The sequence below is a fragment of the Salvelinus alpinus genome, chromosome 36, assembly GCF_045679555.1.
Source record: "Salvelinus alpinus chromosome 36, SLU_Salpinus.1, whole genome shotgun sequence".
Taxonomy (NCBI): Eukaryota; Metazoa; Chordata; class Actinopteri; order Salmoniformes; family Salmonidae; genus Salvelinus; species Salvelinus alpinus.
Window position 1 is genome coordinate 11,569,626 of NC_092121.1, and position 20,329 is coordinate 11,589,954.

At 44.0% G+C, this 20,329-nt stretch overlaps 2 protein-coding genes across 4 annotated transcripts in view; both read left to right on the top strand.

Moving 5' to 3' along the window:
* Nucleotides 1-20,329, top strand: part of LOC139565250 (sphingosine 1-phosphate receptor 2-like) — a 35,961-nt gene that overhangs the window by 6,368 nt on the left and 9,264 nt on the right. Inside the window, exon 1 of one of the 2 annotated variants that reach the window (XM_071385428.1) lies at nucleotides 9,997-10,059. The exons of the other annotated variant lie outside the window; for it this stretch is intronic. The gene's annotated coding sequence lies outside the window, so the exon portion shown is untranslated. Of the gene's footprint in view, nucleotides 1-9,996; nucleotides 10,060-20,329 lie in introns of those variants that run through there. 2 annotated transcript variants of the gene reach the window in all.
* The window catches only part of LOC139565249 (DNA (cytosine-5)-methyltransferase 1-like), a 75,494-nt gene that overhangs the window by 6,365 nt on the left and 48,800 nt on the right, over nucleotides 1-20,329 (top strand). The window lies entirely within an intron of this gene.

Consider the following 20,329-nt stretch of genomic DNA (forward strand, 5'->3'; position numbering starts at 1 on the left):
ATTACTTACAGATAAGAGCTGCAGCACTGACTAAAAATGTATCACAGTCAATGTGTGTAATGCCTTTACAGGGGTGGATCCCCAAATAAATGTAGAAAGTGATCAAAACAAATGTAGTTAGTGCAATACATTTTCTAGATAAAAGGATGAGTAGCACATCGTTGTTAAATGTGTGCATGCTCTTCTCCCTCGGGAAAACATCAGCTGATTCAAAGGGGGTGTGGCGGGTATTCAAACACTTCTGCGCTACCTGCCGTGAGGATCAGTGGCTGCTGAGGGGAGGACGGGCGAATGGAATGGCAACCAACACATGGAAACCATGTGTTTGATGTATTTGAGACCATTCCCCTCCAGCCATTACTATTGCATCCTTCCCAATTAAGGTGCCACCAACCTCCTGTGGTGTGGAAACTCTTGTGCATCCTCTGTCGAAGTTGGTAATCGAGGAGGGGAGCATCCTCTTTCGTCCGCCTACTAACGAATTGACACTCGACTAATTATTGGTTTTACCGGGTCATGGAGGGGAGAGGAAGGAGAAGTCAATGAGAGGACGGTCTTTTGCCTAAATGAGAATCTCCACTAGCCTGAAAAACACTTTTCCTGGGTGTGGCAGCTGTAGCAAAATAAGTGCCTTCTGTTCGCAGGCTGCAGAAGTACAAGCTGCAACAAACAGCTGACAACATGTAGCTTTCTGATACACAGCCAAGAACTGGGAGTGCCTCCGATCAGGAAATATATGGCCTGCTCTGCTTTTTTCCCCCATTCCCAACATCTTACACAGACACATGAAACTATATCAAAACATAATCTGTCTAACACAGACGTGCCCTCAGGAATACTTTATAAATATTTAGTTGAGCAGACATTTGGAGGAGGGAAAGGTTTGGTGTATTTCAGTCCAGGATGATGTTTAAACTCCTTATCCAAATCCAACAGCTTTAAAAGGTCCTGTTACATATCCCGTCTTCTCTAGTCACTTAACCATAAACGTATCCATGGCTACACACCCTAATACCCTCACCAACATACCAGCATGCCTGACATATCATTAAAGGGATTTGGTTCAAATCATCCTTCACAGTTGTGGTAAAGGCATGTCTGTATCATACAGTATTGTTAACTTCACTGTGGACCACCCATATACTTAGAGAAACTTTCTGCCAGTCTAAGTAATTAGGCTAAGAAAGGTTATTGGATTGCCGTATTGGATCTTTCATCCATGGCACATGAAACAGTAACAAACCACCTCAACATTTTCATTTTGGTTTTGTGGCTTTCGAAGAAGGCGACAACACTTTGAAAACTGTACAGAGGAGGAACACTATTCTACTGTGATTTACAGTAGGGAGGGAGCATGGTTAATCAATGTGGTCAGATTGTGGATTCCTGGTGTCTGGTCAATCCCAGCCAGTGGTCATGTTTCAGTGACGTTGGAGCAGGTACACATGGAGATGTGTGGTTTGGAACCCCCCCCCCTCCCTCCTCATCCCTCCATTCTGGCAGCCATTGTTATTCTGAGCTGGCTTTGTTTGTGCAGCTGGAAGAAAAGCTGTGCTTCTTCAACCCCCCACAGGGAGAAGGAGGGAGACAAGGAGTTGGAGTCAGGCCTCTCAGATTTAAAGTTCTTAGAGCAGTGTTGGACCCGCTTACTGAGACTTAGAACTCTGAAAGAAGGTCTGTTCCATTAACAACATATTGGAGATACATCTCTGTGTGATTGTGAATAAAGATGGATGTGGCAGACTGACAGACTCTGTATTGGCTGGCCTACTTCCTCTCATTAACTGACTGACATACTGAAATGGGATTTTAAGTGAACTGCACAAATTAAAACACACACCACGAGTAACTGAACTGGAGTGAGGTCATGCAACAGTTCAGAATGCTTTATAGGAGTTGGCGGATCTATTGGAAATGGACGATGTTTGTCTCAACCAAACGTGACAACAGGTCAAATGTTGTAACTCTTGTGAGATCATCTCTCTGCTCCCGGTCAAAGTCAAGTAGCCGTTTTCTCACTGCCCTCAAAACCATACCCCCACAGCATGACAGAGTACTGTCAGACCTGCTCATAATATTATACCATACATACACAAATGTATACACATACAACTGTTCCATCAAGGTACCTTAATAGAGGTTGCAAGGCAGTGAAATAGTTGTAGCATGGCCCAAAATCCCCCCAAACTCCCAAATCTTTTCAGCTGTTATTGTGACTGCTGTATACATACCACCTCAGGCCAATCAAAATAATAAACTGGCGCTTAACAAACTGTACAAGGCTATAAACAAGCAGGAAACCCTACACCCAGCGGCCACTTTTCTGGTTTCCGGCGATTTTAATTCGACATCACTAAGACACGCGATGTCCCACTTCCATCAACACGTCTCCAACGCCACTAGGGGAGAAAGTCCTAGACCACTGCTATTCAACCCATAAGAAAGCATACAATGTCCTCCCTCGTCTGCCATTCATCAAATCAGATCATGACTCCGTACTCTTGCTTCCTGTTGACAAGCGGAAGCTGAAACAGGAAGTACCTGCGATTTGCTCTGTTGAGAAATGGTCACCAGAATCAGAAGATATGCTTCAGGACTGCTTTGCTAGCGCTGGTTGGAATGTGTTCTGAGACTCCACCGATTAACGTCGATGAGCTTCCCACCTCTGTCAATGGCTTCATTAGAAAATGCATCGGCAACGTTGTACCCACGGTCAGGGTTTGCTGCTTCCTCAATTAAAAGCCCTGGATTAACACTGAGGTTGGCGCTAAACTAAAGAGCAGGGCTACCACACACAGCGCTAGCGCAGACTACCCTGATGCTACGGCCAAAGACCGGAATAATTACAAGAAGGCCCGCTATGACTTCCGCAGAGTCAAACGAGCAAAAGGACAACATAGGAATAAGGTGGAATCATATTACACAGGCTCCGACACCCGCCCCATGAGCAGGGGCTACAGTCTATTACGGGTTACAAAGGAAGACCCAACAGTGATCTGCTCAACGATGCCTCTCTACCAGATGAACTCAATGCATGTTATGTACGCTTTGACAACAGCAACATCGAGCCGGGTGTGAGGGCCGTCACTGACCCAGAGGACTGGGTGATCTCACTCTCTGAGGCCAACGTGAGAAGGGCTTTTAAATCAGGTCAAAACCTTCAAGTCCGCGGGCCCTGACGGTATTCCAGGGTTCATTCTCAGAATATGCGCAGAAGAGCTGACAGGCATATTCACAGTAATTTTCAATCTTTCTTTGTCCCAGTCTGTAATTCCCCACATGTTTTAAGATGACCACAATCATCCCTGTTCCTAAGTACTCTAAGGCTTCATGCCACAATGATTACCGTACTGTAGCACTCACTTCTGTAATCATTTGAGAGGCTGGTTATGGCACACACTAACTCCACCATCCCAGCAACCCTAGACCCACTCCAATTGGCATCCTGCCCCAACAGATCCATATATGACTCTAGATAAGAGGAATACCTATGTGAGAATGCCGTTCATTGGCTACAGCTCAGTGTTCAACACTATTATCCTCTACAAACTCATCACCAAGCTTAGGACTCTGGGTCTGAACACCTCTCTCTGCAACTGGATCTTGGACTTTCTGATGGGCAGACCCCAGGTGGGGAGGGTAGGCAACATCACCTCCATTACGCTGACCCTTCACGCAGGGGCCCCACAGGGGTGTATGCTTAGTCCCCTCCTGTATTCCCGGTTCAGCCACGACTATGCGGTCACGCATGACTCCAACACCATTATCAGTTTGCTGATGACACGATGGTGGTAGGTCTGATGACTGCCGACGATGAGTCGGCATACAGGGAGGAGGTCAGTGACTTGACAGTGTGGTGCTTGAGCAACAACCTCTCCCTCAATGTCAGCAAGACCAAGGAGCTCATCGTGGACTACAGGAAACGGGGGGCAGGGTCGACCACGCCCCCATCCATATCGACAGGCCGGCAGTGGAGCAGGTAGACAGCTTTAAGTTCCTCATTGTCCAAATCACTAAAGACTTAAAATGGTCCAAACGCACAGTCGTGAAGAAGGCGCAACATCGCCTCTGCCACCTCAGGAGGTTGAAAAAGTTTGGCATGGGCCCTCATCCTCAAAATGTCCTACAGGTGTATCATTGAGATGATATTGAATGGCTGCATCACCGCTTGGTATGGCAATAGCACCATCCTCGATCGCATGGCGCTACAGAGGGTTGTGCGGACAGCCTAGTACATTACTGGGTCCGAGCTCTCTGCCATCCAGGACCTCTATATTAGGAAGTGTGAAAAGAAGGCCTGGAAAATCATCAAAGATCCCAACCACCGAAGCCATAGACAATAGCCATAGACAAAGGGAATTTATATGCTTAAAGGTAATGATTAAAGAATTCCACCCTGAAACGTAACTATTAGTGATTATTAGTTTATGTAGCATGTATAATGAATAATTAAAGTATAAAATGTAAGTCCAGTAAGGTTCGGTAGAGACATGTGAGGGAGAGAAATGTGTTAGTGTGTGTGTGACTAAGGAGATACCGAGAACAATTGAACTATGCATGACCCGACCTGGCTAGAACTCTGAGAAACTTACGATAGGACAGGGAGTCCTTTCAAGGTTCCTCTAATCTCGGGGGAATGGAACTGTCGGCTTGGTAGTGATAAACAATGGATACAACTCACCTACTGTTCGCGTGTATGCATGTGCATAGGATATCTACTGTTTGTGTGGAGGTATGTGCGTAAATAGGGAGTGAGTTATAAAATGGATGTATTTGTATTATGGACTTCAGAGTGCTCTCGTGAATAAACTGTACGAACCTTTTGCATAAGCTGAGTTTTTGCCTAATTATTATTAAACCCAGGGTCTTACAAACCTCGGGGATCGGTCAAAGCTTATTGATTGTTAGTTATCATTGGGATTGAAAATCTGATGACAACAATTTTCTCAGCTGCCGCACGGCAAGAGGTACCGGAGTATCAAGTCTGACACCAACATGCTCTTGAACAGCTTCTATGCCCAAGCAATACGACTGATAAATAGCTAACAAAATAGCTACACGGACCGAGTTTAACTTGTATCTTTATTTACCTTTTATTTCAGTATTTGCACTGTCTATGCACACTCACAGCCCTACACACCCACTGTCACTCCAACACACACACACAAACACTCTATCATTCGCTCACTCACACATAATATGCACAAACATTTATACTGACTCTACACACCCGCACACCCACTCACATGCAAGCTGCTGCTACTCTGTTTATCTTATGTCCTGTTGCCTAGTCCCCTTACCCCTATACATATCTACCTCCATCACCCCAGTATCCCTGTCACCTTACCCCTATACATATCTACCTCCATCACTCTAGTATCCCTGTCACCTTACCCCTATACATATCTACCTCCATCACTCCAGTATCCCTGTCACCTTACCCCTATACATATCTACCTCCATCACTCTAGTATCCCTGTCACCTTACCCCTATACATATCTACCTCCATCACTCTAGTATCCCTGTCACCTTACCCCTATACATATCTACCTCCATCACCCCAGTATCCCTGTCACCTTACCCCTATACATATCTACCTCCATCACTCTAGTATCCCTGTCACCTTACCCCTATACATATCTACCTCCATCACTCTAGTATCCCTGTCCCCTTACCCCTATACATATCTACCTCCATCACTCCAGTGTCCCTGTCCCCTAATCCCTATACATATCTACCTCCATCACTCCAGTATCCCTGTCCCCCTTACCCCATTTCACTGTACTTGTGCAGGTGCCTTGAAACGTAACCTCTTGGGTTGTTTCCATACAGCTCACTCTGCCTCTGTATGTGGTCTGCTTCTACCATCTACTATAACTGTATGTTACAGGAGTACTTCAGTTCGTGTCCAGTCTCAGGGGGGATTGGCTCTCTTATATGTCAGTGCTCGGGAGGTCTCTGGATGTCGAAATATCCTTGTTGTTTTTCAGGAGACACATTGGCTAGCTCTTGTTAGTATTTTTAAGGAAATGTCATCCTGTCTAAAACTTTGTTGAATGTTTGTGGAGAGTGTTCTCTCACTAGGCAACCATGTATTTTTCTGACGTCAAAGCTCTGAATACAGGTCTGTATGCAGGCCTCAATGCAGCATCTAAATAGAGACTGAAAGCAGTCAGAACTGCGTTGTCCCCCTCTGTTCACCCCTATAGATGATATCATATTTTTTTATACATTTCTCATCTCTTTCATTGGCACCATCCCCCTCGCCTCTATTGTGGCCTCCCAGCTCTCTGTCCTGTGACAGTCTGCTGTTATTGATGCATAGAAAGACCACAGGAACATCAGAGGAACAAGCATGCAGTTTGTAGTGTCACAGTCACTGCTTGCACCCTCACCACCAATTTGTGTACACACACAAACACAACTAATATTGCACACACATACAGAGATGCCTCAAAGCATTTGGAATCCGCTTCTATAGTGCTTACATTCATTAACATGCATACACACACATGCATGATCACATGCATGCTGATGCTGTGCGCGATCCCAAACCCTCATTACACACAGTATCCTAGCCAGGCAATAGAATAGAACCGGAGTAGGGTTGGAGTCCAAGTTCTAGCATCAGGTCAGAATAGGAGCGGGGAGCCGGGACAAAGAAAAGGTGAATGTGCATTCAAAGCCTATTCCTTTAGGAATACCTCACTGTGTTAAACAACACAGAGATGTGTGAGAATAGCAGCACTGCTGAAACGTGAAACTAGCACACCTCATCCTCCCTTGAGCTCAGCTGTTAGTTCCATATCTGACCCATAATGGAACACATTGTTCCAAACTAAAGGGTTCTGATCCAGACCAACCGGTTATGTTCAGGTCCAACAGCAGAACAGAACTGCTCTGTGCGGGCCAGGATACTGGTTCAAGACTGACTTGTCCTGCTGAAACTCTACTGTGCCTTGCGCTCACATTCATTTCTGTTTCAGAGCTGGATGGAGACAAGCAGACCTCCCGGCTGAGTGTAAATATTCCGAGCCTTACCTCTGTGGTTTACCAGTAATGTGACTAGTGTGTACGTGTCTTAGTGTCGTGACAACATTAGCATGCTGTTAGCTTTTACCACCACGCTTCCTTTGTGATACTAACCACGTTTCCATCCACAGTTTTAATGCAAGTAAGGTCATACTGTATAAAAATAAATCACGACAGCTATGATGGAAACCAAGTGTAGGTACAATTTTTTTTAAATGCAGACAGATCATTTGTTCCTTTGACATGGTGGGATCTTTTTGTGTCTGTAAAATGTATTAATGCGTGAAATGGAGGTGGAAACACCTTTTATGCACAAATATTGATATAATAACCATCATATCAAAGTAAACTCTGAGTCACGCAATGATTTGTTGTGTGGTCCTCCATTACGACTCGGGAAATCATTCTGTTTATTAGGCTACAGATGAAATAAGTTATGGTGAACTTCACAGGGTGGTGAAAGGGCACCGTGATCTTGATGCTCCTTTCCAATAAATATTGAGGGTTTTATTCTGGTGACATGATTGATGATCGATGCTTGACTGCCGTTTGACAAATACAAAATATTCTCGCTCTTATCCATAATCTCATCATGTAGGCTACCCTACCCTCACTGTATCTGTGAGCTGTTGGCTAGAGTGCACGGACCAAGACTAGAATAGGAACATTTGCTATTTAACAAAACATTTTGTGACAAAACTATCGGTAGAGTTGAAAAATTTAATGGAAACCCATTTAACTTTTTAGATTTTTATTTGGTACAAGCAAAAAACAATGTCATTGCACTGATTTTTATCCGCAACAAGTCCGTTTGGTTGAAACACGCTAACTGGTGGGAAAATTCACATTTTCTTTATGCTGATGTTAGACTATTCGCATGAAAATCTGTCGCCAATTGGATGGAAACCTAGTTACTGTGATCTCTTGAGCAACATAACAGCTCAGGTTGTTGCGAACTTTTCATGTGAAATGAGTGTTGATAAGATGTGGGGTTAAGATGGCTCAGGGTGTCCAATTGAAACAGTTTCTGCATGGTGCTGCTGATAAGACTCATGAACAGGCTCAAAACAGAGAGTGGTTCCTTTAAATAGAATATGGAGTAATGAGGCCTTAATACGGAACTATAAGAACATGTCTGCTCCAGATGTGTTCTAAATCAACCCTTCCTGATGGGGTTTTAATCACCTCTTCGTCCCCTTGTGCTTTGATCTCTGTGGTAAGTGTAAAGTATACCAGAGGAGGAGGGGGAACACGGAGAGAGGGAAATGTGGTCCATTTAAATCAGGACGCCGGATGAAAGAGAAATATGCAGAATAGTGCGACGTAAGAATATGAATAATTTTGGCAGTGTGCCCCGTGGGACAGGGGTTGACAGGCATGGTCTGAGGGTGAATGTATTACAGTAATTGCCTCAAAGGCGCCACCCCCTCTGATGCCTTGCCCCTCCCGTTGGGCAGATTGGGGGGGCTGTCGATCATGTGGGTTACCAATTGCTGCCGGGGGGCTCCGCTGCACGATGCCCCTCTTCACTTGTCCCTTTGTTCCGAGAGAGAGCGAAAGCGCGAACGAATGCCTGGCATGAAGCACACACCCAGTGAAAGTGAACATTGCTTCTTGACCGAACTGTGCAGACAGAAATTAGACCCCCAAAAGAGGCTGTGCTCAAACTGTTATCTGCTGATGAGGGGAAGGTTAATCCCTAATTACAAGATTACCCGTCATTCAGTGTTAAAAAAAATAAAAAAAATAATTGCACTTCCTAAATAATCTGCCAGCTTCAGCAAGATTTTAACAAGCCTCACAGAATGATGAAATCCCCAGACCATACGACAAAGGGGGAGAGGAAGACACATTCTGTCTTTGAAGCTAAAAAAAACATGTGTGCCTTTCCGGGAAAGTAGTCAGCATCTCTGCAAATGTAGAGTTCTGTAACATAGAAACAGAAGTGGATGTCTAGTCACAGTAACAGAATGTATTTCTGCATCAGTGTAAGTTATGCCTATCTGACTCTGTACTACTATAGCTACGCAGTGATAACGCATTCATGTAAATATTGATTCAATGATCATTACTGGACTAATATTTCACTATAACTAATCTAAACAATACGTCCCAGTGAAGAGCCAGAGGAATGTGAATGTGTATGTCTGGGTCATGGTTTGGCAAGTTTACACAAAGCAAGCAACAAAGACATTTTTCCAGCATGTTTTTTTTCATCTTTCTCCGAATGTGCATTAAGGTCCCCTGTGGAATTCCTCTTAAAGCTTAAAACTGAGATATTGCAGGCTTCCATCTCATATCTCTGGTCCGTCCGGCCTCTCTACAATACAAGTCACAGAGCGACACAGAAACAGCCTCTCTTCCTCTCTTTCTCCACTCTCTGTTTTTTCTTAATTTAGCTGCCTGCTGGTCATATGAACAGTGCAAGTCTCTCAACGACAGAGCCTCTTCTCTCTTGAGCCTGAGTTTCACTCCCCCACAATCAGTCAGCTCACGTTGTAGCCAGCTCCACAAAGCCCAGTGCTACAGAACTGTATGTCAAAGGTCAAATCACAGACAGACCAAGTGATTCACTCTCACTCTACTGTCCAGAGACTGCTCGTGGAGATTTCACCATAGCCATTTCCTTTGTTTAGGAAATTGAGCTCTAAACAGTTGTGAATATCCGTGTCAAAGTGGTATGCATATAGATAAGATTATGCTGGTGTGTCTGTGCGAGTGATAGTATTGTTCTTTTGGCATTTTGTAGGTGTCTGTGTGTATCTCTCTGTCTGGTCCGCTAGCACATGTGTGTCGTTTCAGTGTTGCTATTTGTGTTTTTTTTGTCTTGGTGTGGGTTTCAGCCCTGGCTGAGTGGTTGTGGGTGTTATCAGCCTGCCTGTCAACACTGAGCCATCTAGAGGAGATAACACCAGACAGGAAGAAGGCCAGGGGAGGATCACTGCAATCTCTCTGTCACTCACTCACAGATCATCACTGATACCACCAACCGACTGCATGACTGTTGCCCTGAAGACTTACCCTGGGTTAATGTAGCAGTTAGTGTTATTTCATTTACGCCTCACAATTGGGTTGTTAATGTTGTATGTATTTTCCGTATGGAACCCCCCTGAGATAAAACCCCCGTCTGTTTGTGACTGCAGATGGAACTCAAAGACCGATCTGTCTATACAGTGACCGCGGTTAGGGTTTAGGATGAGTCCTGCTCCTGTCTCTTCTGCTCTGTGACCACTCACCTAGCTGAGTTTTTAAAGTCACACTTTATTTGGTCCATCTGTACATGCTCTACAGAGGATCATACTATCAACAAACTATCTGTTGATAAGCGACTGCTTGCTAGGGTTAGGTTTAGAATAAGGGCTAGGGTTAGCTAGGATAAGGGTTATTTATGGTTAAAGCTAGGGTTAGGGTTAGTAGATAATAAGTTGAAATGTTGCTGATTGTCTGTAGAGCATCTACAGATAGACTATCCAAATAGTGTTTCTGCCCCCTCTGCCCCTGGTCCTGCTGGTTCTGTGAACTTGAATGCTCTGCTTCTGCCTTGCCCTGGGAACTGACTGAGGGTGATCAATGCTGCAGTGATGGCTGTGAAATCACTTCATGTCATGGATGGAGCCCTGGGGCTCAGGGATGTGGAGAGAGAGCAGAGACACACTGCTGCCACCTGCTATCACCAGCAAATGCAGTCCCACTACTGTGAAGCTAAGCTCAGTGTGTGGCTAACTGGCTGGCTGGGGCTGTTTAGTCAGTGTGCTGTGGAGGGCTTGTCCTTCCCTGGCCGTTTCCACTATGTAATGACTTGTAGCTATAGAAGAGAGTGTAGCTGGTGTCTGTGTGTGAAGCTGGATGAGCTGTGACTGAGGTACAGTAGAGACCAGGGGGTGTCTGATTCTGATTTGGAAAAAGCTGTCTGCGAAAGGGTGGTATGCGTGTTAGTGTTACTGATCGTCTGTAGAGCATCTACAGATTTGTATGCAAATAGTTTGTATGCATATGAATGCCAATTATTTTGGAATGAGATGTTCGACAAGCACATACTTTTGGTCATGTAGTGTACATGATCTAAGTTTGTTTGTTGGTATTCAGCAGTCATAAAATGTGCCTTATTTACTTTGAAGAACAACTAAAATATGTTACTTTGTCAGCTCTATAGAGATGAGATAATGACTTACAATGAAATAATGTAGTCATCAAATAGGCCTAAAACAAATTGTAATATACACAACTGAAATATTGTAATAAAGTAATGTGAATAAATTATGGTTAATGGGCAGTCACTACCATCAATGGACATGTGTTAGTTTTATTCTTTGTTACAGCATTCAACCCACATAATGCTTAGTGCATATTTTTATTTTTTATTTTTACTGATTTAAAAAAAATGATCTAACAAAAAATAAACCGACCTCAGCGTAGCTCTCTCTTATCCAATCGAACGTTTGTCTGTCTGACAGGAAGAGGTTTTGAGTGAGTTGTGTTTTTAGTCTCTGCGGCTGTAGACTTTGTTTTATAGATCCATACCATAGTGTGTTTATGTGTGCATCGATTATAGGTCTATAATGGGGTCAACAGAAACCACGTCATGGCAATACTTGATGTAGATACTCTATGTAGGATGTACAGTAGCTTCCAAATGTTGTTAGGTTACAGCTAAAATTGACTTTGAAAAAAAGTTTTTCCCTCATCAGTCTACATACAATACCCCAATGTCAAAGCAAAAACAGGTTTGTAGACATTTTTGTTTATTGAATAAATATAAAAAACAGAAATCACATATACAGTGGGGCAAAAAGGTATTTAGTCAGCCACCAATTGTGCAAGTTCTCCCACTTAAAAAGTAAGTATAAGTATTGACCAAATACTTATTTTCCACCATAATTTGCAAATAAATTCATTAAAAATCCTACAATGTGATTTTCTGGATTTTTTTTCTAATTTTGTCTGTCATAGTTGAAGTGTACCTATGATGAAAATTACAGGCCTCTCTCATTTTTTAAGTGGGAGAACTTGCACAATTGGTGGCTGACTAAATACTTTTTTGCCCCACTGTAAGTATTCAGACCCTTTACTCAGTACTTAGTTGAAGCACCTTTTTCAGCGATTACAGCCTCGAGTCTTCTTGGGTATGATGCTTGGCACACCAGTATTTGGCGAGTTTCTCCCATTCTTCTCTGCAGATCCTTTCAAGCTCTGTCAGGTTGGAAGGGGAGTGTCCCTGCACAGCTATTTTCAGGTCTCTCCAGAGATGTTCGATCAGGTTCAAGTCCGGGCTCTGGCTGGTTCACTCAAGGACGTTCAGAGACTTGTCCCGAATCCAATCCTGCATTGTCTTGGCTGTGTGCTTAGGCTCGTTGTCCTGTTGGAAGGTGAACCGTCGCCCCAATCTGAGGTCCTGAACGCTCTGGAGCAGGTTTTCATCAAGGATCTCTGTACTTTGCTTCGTTCATCTTTGCCTCGATCCTGATTAGTCTCACAGTCCCTGCTGTTGAAAAACATCCCCACAGCATGATGCCACCACCATGCTTCACCGTAGGGATGGTGCCAGGTTTCCACCAAATGTAACGCTTGGCATTCAGGCCAAAGAGTTTGATCTTGGTTTCATCAGACCAGAGAATCTTGTTTCTCATGGTCTGAGAGTCTTTAGGTGCCTTTTGGCAAACTCCAAGCGGGCTGTCATGTGAGGAGTGGCTTCCATCTGGTTACTCTACCATAAAGGCCTGATTTGGTGGAGTGCTGCAGAGATGGGAGAACCTTCCAGAAGGACAACCACCTCCACGGATGAACTGTAGAGCTCTTTCAAAGTCACCATCGGGTTCTTGATCGCCTTCCTGACCAAGGCCCTTCTCCCCCGATTGCTCAGAAAGGTTCCAAACTTCTTCCTTTTAAGAATGATGTGTGTTCTGTGTTCTTGGGAACCTTCAATGCTGCAGAAATGTGTTGGTACCCTTCCCCAGACCTGTGCCTCGACACAATCCTGTCTCGTAGCTCTATGGACAATTCCTTCGACCTCATGGCTTGGTTTCTTCTCTGACATGCCTTTCCAAATCATGTCCAATCAATTGAATTTACCACAGGTGGACTCCAAGTTGTAGAAACATCTCAAGGATGATCAATGGAAACAGGAAACACCTGAACTCAATTTCGAGTCTCATAGCAAAGGGTCTGAATACTTACGTAAATCAGATATTTCTGTTTTTGCTGAGGAATTGTTTTTATTTAGTCCATTTTAGAATAAGGCTGTAACGTGACAAAATGTGGAAAAAGTCAAGGAGTCTGAATACTTTCCAAAGGCACTGTATGTTGTACGTCTGTTATCATGTATGTTGCAAGCACCATTGCTTCTTGACTTTATACACTGCATTGTGTCTCACGGTCCTGCTGAGATATAAATCTCTTCCTTCCTGCACTGACATCTTTAATGCTCCATCTCACTGCATTTGTGTTTGATACCGCAGAGACACTATTGGCACTTGGCGTCAAGGGTGAGAACCTGTGGTCAGGGACCGGGGTGGGGGAGGAGGAGTTAAGGGGAGGGAGTGCAGAATGGAACAATCCTCCTGACAGCTAGCAGAGCTCTCAACGAGTATGCTCAAAAATGGAACCGACAAGGCATCCAATCACAGCAGAGAGAGGTCCTACCCAGCGTGGGACTATGATGGATAATGATAACCCATAACACTCTGGCTGCTCTAAAAGGCTGAGAGAGATTAGCTAGGAGGAGGAGAGAGATCACTCTACCACAGAGGTAAGATTGCATCTGTCTGGTGTTTTGATGCTAATACAACAGCTTTAATGTGATAGAGGGGTAGTGTGAAGTAGAGGTCATCTCACATCTGGACATTTAGATCCAAATCGAATTGGATTTGTGAAATTCCCATCTGACATTTTTTGCAAAATCAATACCCCATCCGATTCGGATCCAATGTGGACCAGATATGACCCAAAATATGTCAGAGAATCGGATCCAAATTGGGTCAGGTCTGTATCGGACCCAAATGGATCCGAAAGATCAAAAGAATGCAGCTTTATTACTGCGCATGCCAGCAGAATGTCTTTGACTTCACAGGCAGGCAGTGAACATTAACACTCAGCGTCATTCTGACCATATGATATTTCAATTGTTTAAATATTCCATAATAAATCATTAATTGCTAAATAAATGCATTTATTATGTTAAAATATCTCATATGAAACATCAGGACACCAAATGCAAATTATAATCAGCCAGAAATGTATTTCTAGATCCAGAAGCGCATAGACTGTAAATACTAAAAAAGATGATAGTGTATTTTCTGACTGTAAGACAAGTTCCCTGCCCACCAGGCCCGTCCAAACTAAACCTAAACTATATTGAAACGACACCTATAATAATAATTATTATGAACTCAACACAGCAAGATGCATTTCGCAGCATGGGGATGGGTATTTTCATTAACAAAGAAACAAGAAGCTTACCAAATGGCACTTCTTCCATATCATCTTACAGAGGTCCATTCTGTGTTTTTAGTGGGGTTTTTTGTTTTTACATATAGCCTACAGGAACATAAACTAATGAAAAATGTTATGTTCTTTCAAATATTAACATTTTGTATTCTGTTACTGAACACCTTCATAAACACAACTAAATGACATTGGCACGTAGGGGTGTTCTATGAGGCCAGGCTTTTCTAGTTAAATGGATTTATTAGACTGGTGGCTATTGGTACTCCTCGATGCCCCTCTATTCTACTGTTAAATATGATATGGTCATTTTGAGCGTCATGGTGCTTTTAGGATGAAATGCTGAAAGTTTTAGTCTTTTATGACATTTGTCTGCGAGTACTGCTAGAGTGTAAAATACACTAATGTTTTGGAAGAGTCAGGTGTAAGGTTTATATTGGAATGACAAAACTGGAAACAGTCAGGTTGCCTGCCTTGGGAGTTGTAGTGTTAATGTTTCACATGCGTTTTCTGTTGTAGGCCTACATCTAAAAGAATTGAGTTGTGGTCTACACACTACAGCCTAGTATTTTCATAAATGACATCCCTAATTAAAAATGTCTACACAAGAAGGGAATGGGTTTGTGGCAAAAACGCACTATAGGCGCGTCCCCTCTCCAGAATACGCTCTCTGTTTCCCGTTTAATTTGTGCGCATTCATTGTTTCATTATGTGACTTGTTTTTTATGTTTATATATTTAGCTTGAACATACGTAGAAGTACCTGGCCTGTGCGCAAATGTAGGCCTATAAAAGTTACCATTTGGGAATGTCTGATAGTAGGCTATTTCTGATTGTCTTAACTCACCACAACTTATGAGCTGCGGAGCTTCTCAAAGTAGTTTTTTTTCATCACGTCACACAGAAAGCCAACAGAGTGTTGTACATTCATTGGGAATGACCGTAGTTCCTCACTATATTTGAAAAATCTTTCCAACACTCTCCTTCTTGAGCTTAAGTAACCTCTGTGTGAAATAGCAACATATTACTGATCCCAGTGGCGGATTTAGGTATAGGCAACATGGGCAGCCGCCGGGGGGGCACTTGGGTGGCCGCACATAAAAATTAGGAATGGTGACATTTGCGTGATTTGGTTTTCTATCGCTCATTTGCATGTCACGTCAATGATATCATGTCACCGTGTGGGACTATGGGTCAATTAACCTTGTCGGAGTGGGCGCCCTGATTCTAGTTTGTGAGCTAAGCAGGCTACTGCCTGGGAGGGTTTCCCACTCAGAAGTAGGAGATGGGGAGGAGGGGGGCGGGGGTAGGTTGACCTCAGGTCTTCCCACTGGAAACCCAAGGTAGGGGAAGCAGGGGAATCTATCAAATAGCGCACCTCTAACTTTGTACAGTACTAATGCAATTAGTCAAATCAGTTACACTACGAAATGCTACCAAATAAACAACAATTAATTCATAATACTGTGAATAGAGAGTTTCACAGACATATTGTTGCATTTTTGTCTGGTTTGTGTGAATTAAGAATAATATAAAACCAGTCTGCACACCACCAAGGTGAATTGGTTTAGTCTTGACTCTTGGTTGACAGTGTTGGGGGATGGGTAATGTATTGATGCTCGAGTGCCAAATCAATACATGTGTTTCTATTTGTCTTTATTACTTCTTTTTGATATTTATTAGTCTTATTTTTGTGTATATTTTTATATTTATATAGTTATAAATGTTATTATTATTTATTTGTGTTGTTCCAAATGTCTGAATAAAAATATTTTTTTTTGCTGAAGGGGGGGTTCGCCCTGGGAGCCATACAAGCTAGAACCACCACTGGCTGATCCCATGAAATATGCTACCTGAACACTTCTCCGTTGTGTAAATACAGCTGTGTCTGTTCCAAGCTCATTGGCGCAGGAAACAGTGAGGTCCCAGTTGAAACAAGTTAGTCAACATGTGTCAGGATCCCTGTGGAACGCTTTCGACACCTTGTAGTCCATGACCCGACGAACTGAGGAAGTTCTGGGGACAAATGGGGGTGCAACTCAATATTAGTGTTCCTAATGTTTTGAACACTCAGGGTACTGTATATGTATGTACGTCTCCGTGTGTCCATGTGACTGAGTGCAGTTACACAAGACTATGTTGTGTCTGAGGTATCTCAAACACTGATGTCTAGGTTCACTGGTTTCCCCTGCAGCAGGAGAAAGTGGAGCTGGGTAGCTGTGAGTGCTGCAGTGACAGCAGGTGGGTAATGGAACAGCTATCTGGGAGGGGAGCAGCAGGCACACACAGACACACTGCTAATTGGGGCTTATCAGGTGTTGCTGGGAAAGGGAAAACACCACCTGGGGCTTTTGTGAGAGCAGAGCAGGGAGCTATCAGTTGGTCACATGTCCACAGTGCGAGGAAGGGGTTTGTCTCAGTGTGGGGTTAAGAACCACATCATTTTGTCCACCAGCCGGCTTTCTGTCGAACCGTCTGATTTTTACAGCACCTCAGAACGGGTCTCGAAACAACCACTGGTTTTAATTGGCTGATCTCTCAGTAATAATTGGCTGATCTCTCTGTCCGTCATCATCATTTGGATAACCCTTAGAACCTGCCCCCTACATTGTGGACATCAAAGTGTGAGCAACGCAGGTGAGTTTGGAAAATCTGAAAGTACGCATCTTAGAAATAGTTTTCACATTTTAAAATGTGTGTGCCTGAACTCAGAATCAATTGGGCTTCCCAAAAAGAATATGGTTCATGAGAGAGAACATTTATTTTTCTAAGTCCCATCTACTACAACCCCCTTTCAAGTCCCACTTTGTTGCACAGTATTACCAGGCTCTATGTACCAGTCGAACCAGAGGATAAGGTTTCAGAAGATCTTTACTATTCGGACTCGTGAATATTCAGCATGGTTCATTTGAATATCGTACGAAATACACATTGCGTGATAAACTTTGAGCAGCTTTGATTACGTAAAACAGATTATTATCTGGTTGTTTTAGTTCTGATCATTTGTGGATGTAAAACAACCTTGGTGTTGGAGACAAACAAGATGGGCTACATGGTGACAAACTAAACTCAGCAAAAAAAGAAACGTCCTCTCACTGTCCACTGCGTTTATTTTCAGCAAACTTGATGTGTAAATATTTGTATGAACATAACAAGATTCAACAACTGAGACATAAACGGAACAAGTTCCACAGACATGTGACTAACAGAAATTGAATAATGTGTCCCTGAACAAAGGGGGGGGGTCAAAAGTAACAGTCAGTATCTGGTGTGGCCACCAGCTGCATTAAGTACTGCAGTGCATCTCCTCCTCGTGGACTGCACTAGATTTGCCAGTTCTTGCTGTGAGATGTTACCCCACTCTTCCACCAAGGCACCTGAAAGTTCCCGGACATTTCAAGTGGGAATGGCCCTAGCCCTCACCCTCCGATCCAACAGGTCCCAGATGTGCTCAATGGGAATGAGATCCAGGCTCTTCGCTGGCCATGGCAGAACACTGACATTCCTGTCTTGCAGGAAATCATGCACAGAACGAGCAGTATGGCTGGTGGCATTGTCATGCTGGAGGGTCATGTCAGGATGAGCCTGCAGGACGGGTACCACATGAGGGCGAAGGATGTCTTCCCTGAAACGCACAGCGTTGAGATTGCCTGCTGTGACACGCCGCTCCAGACCACGATAACGGACCCTCCACCTCCAAATCGATCCCGCTGCAGAGTACAGGCCTCGGTGTAACGCTCATTCCTTCAACGATAAACGTGAATCCGACCATCACCCCTGGTAGGCAACTGACAAAAGTCAGTGAAGAGCACTTTTTGCCAGTCTTGTCTGGTCCAGCGACGGTGGGTTTGTGCCCATAGGCGACGTTGTTTCTGGTGAGGACCTGCCTTACAAAAGGCCTACAAACCCTCAGTCCAGCCTCTCTCAGCCTATTGCAGACAGTCTGAGCACTGATGGAGGGATTGTGCGTTCCTAGTGTAACTCGGGCAGTTGTTGTTGCCATCCTGTACCTGTCCCGCAGGTGTGATGTTTGGATGTACCGATCCTGTGCAGTTGTTACACGTGGTCTGCCACTGCGAGGATGATCAGCTGTCCTTCTTGTCTCCCTGTAGCGCTGTCTTAGGCGTCTCACAGTACGGACATTGCAATTTATTGCCCTGGCCACATCTGCAGTCCTCATGCCTCCTTGCAGCATGCCTAAGGCACGTTCACACAGATGAGCAGGGACCCTGGGCATCTTCCTTTTGGTATTTTTCAGAGTCAGTAGAAAGGCCTCTTTTAGTGTCATAAGTTTTCATAACTGTGGCCTTAAGACACTAACAGCTTACAGATGGTAGACAATAAACGACCATTCCACAGGTGCATGTTCATTAATTGTTTATGGTTCATTGAATAATTCTCAAAATGGCGCCGGAAGAAATGGCAGCAGTTTTACGGGCGCCCAACCAATTGTGCTATTATGTGGTTATTTTTCGTGTTATTTGTAACTTATTTTGTACATAATGTTTCTGCAACCGTATCTTACGGCAAAAAAGAGCTTCTGGATATCAGGACAGCGATCACTCGCCTCGGATTAGACAAAGATTTTTTCTACAAGTAGGACGCACAGGACATTCTCCAAGCACCCGACAGGGCCGACATCCCTGTTGTTTGCAAGAGGAAGCGATGCAGGTACAGAGGACAAAGAGGCGGATGCCTCGTGAGGACCCGCAGAAGGTGAGTGGGAAAGCTGCCGTTACCGTCAATACTACTCGCCAACGTGCAATCATTGGACAATAAATTAGACGAGGTACGATCACGAAAATCGTACCAACTGGACATCAAAAACTGTAATATCCTATGTTTCACGGAATCGTGGCTGAATGACGACATGGATATTCAGCTAGCGGGATATACGCTGCACCGGCAAGATAGAACAGTACACTCCGGTAAGACAAGGGGGGTGGTCTGTGCATATTTGTAAACAGCTGTTGCACGAAATCTAAGGAAGTCTCTAGATTTTGCTCGCCTGAAGTAGAGTATGTTGTGATAAATTGCAGGCCACACTACTTGCCTAGAGAGTTTTTAGCTATACTTTTCGTGGCTGTTTATTTACCACCACAGACAGATGATGGCACTAAGACCGCACTAAGTCAGCTGCATAAGGAAATAAGCAAACGGGAAACCACTCACCCAGATGCAGGGAAACTTAAATCAGTTCTACCAAATGTTAAATGTGCAACCAGAGGGAGAAAAATTCTAGATCACCTGTACTCCACGCGTACAAAGCTCTCCCTCACCCTCCATTTGGTAAATCCGACAAACTCTATTCTCCTGATTCCTGATTACAAGACAAAATTAAAGCAGGAAGCACCAGTGACTCTGTCTATAAAAAAGTGGTCAGATGAAGCAGATGCTAAACTACAGGACTGTTTTGCTACCACAGACTGGAACATGTTCCGGGATTCTTCCGATGGCATTGAGGAGTACACCACATAAGTCACTGGCTTTATCAATAAGTGCATCGAGGACGTCGTCCCCACAGTGACTGTACGTACATATCCCAACCAGAAGCCATGGATTACAGGCAACATTGGCACTGAGCTAAAGGGTAGAGCTGCCGCTTTCAAGGTGCGGGACTCTAACCCGCGAGCTTAGAAGAAATCCCTCTATGCCCTGCGATGAACCATAAAACTGGCAAAGTGTCAATACAGGGCTAAGATTGAATCACACTACACCTGTTCCGACGCTCGTCTTGTGTCAGGGCTTGCAAACTATTACAGACTACAAAGGGAAGCACAGCCGCGAGCTGCCCAGTGACACGAGCCTACCAGACGAGCTAAATCACTTCTATGCTCGCTTCGAGGCAAGCAACACT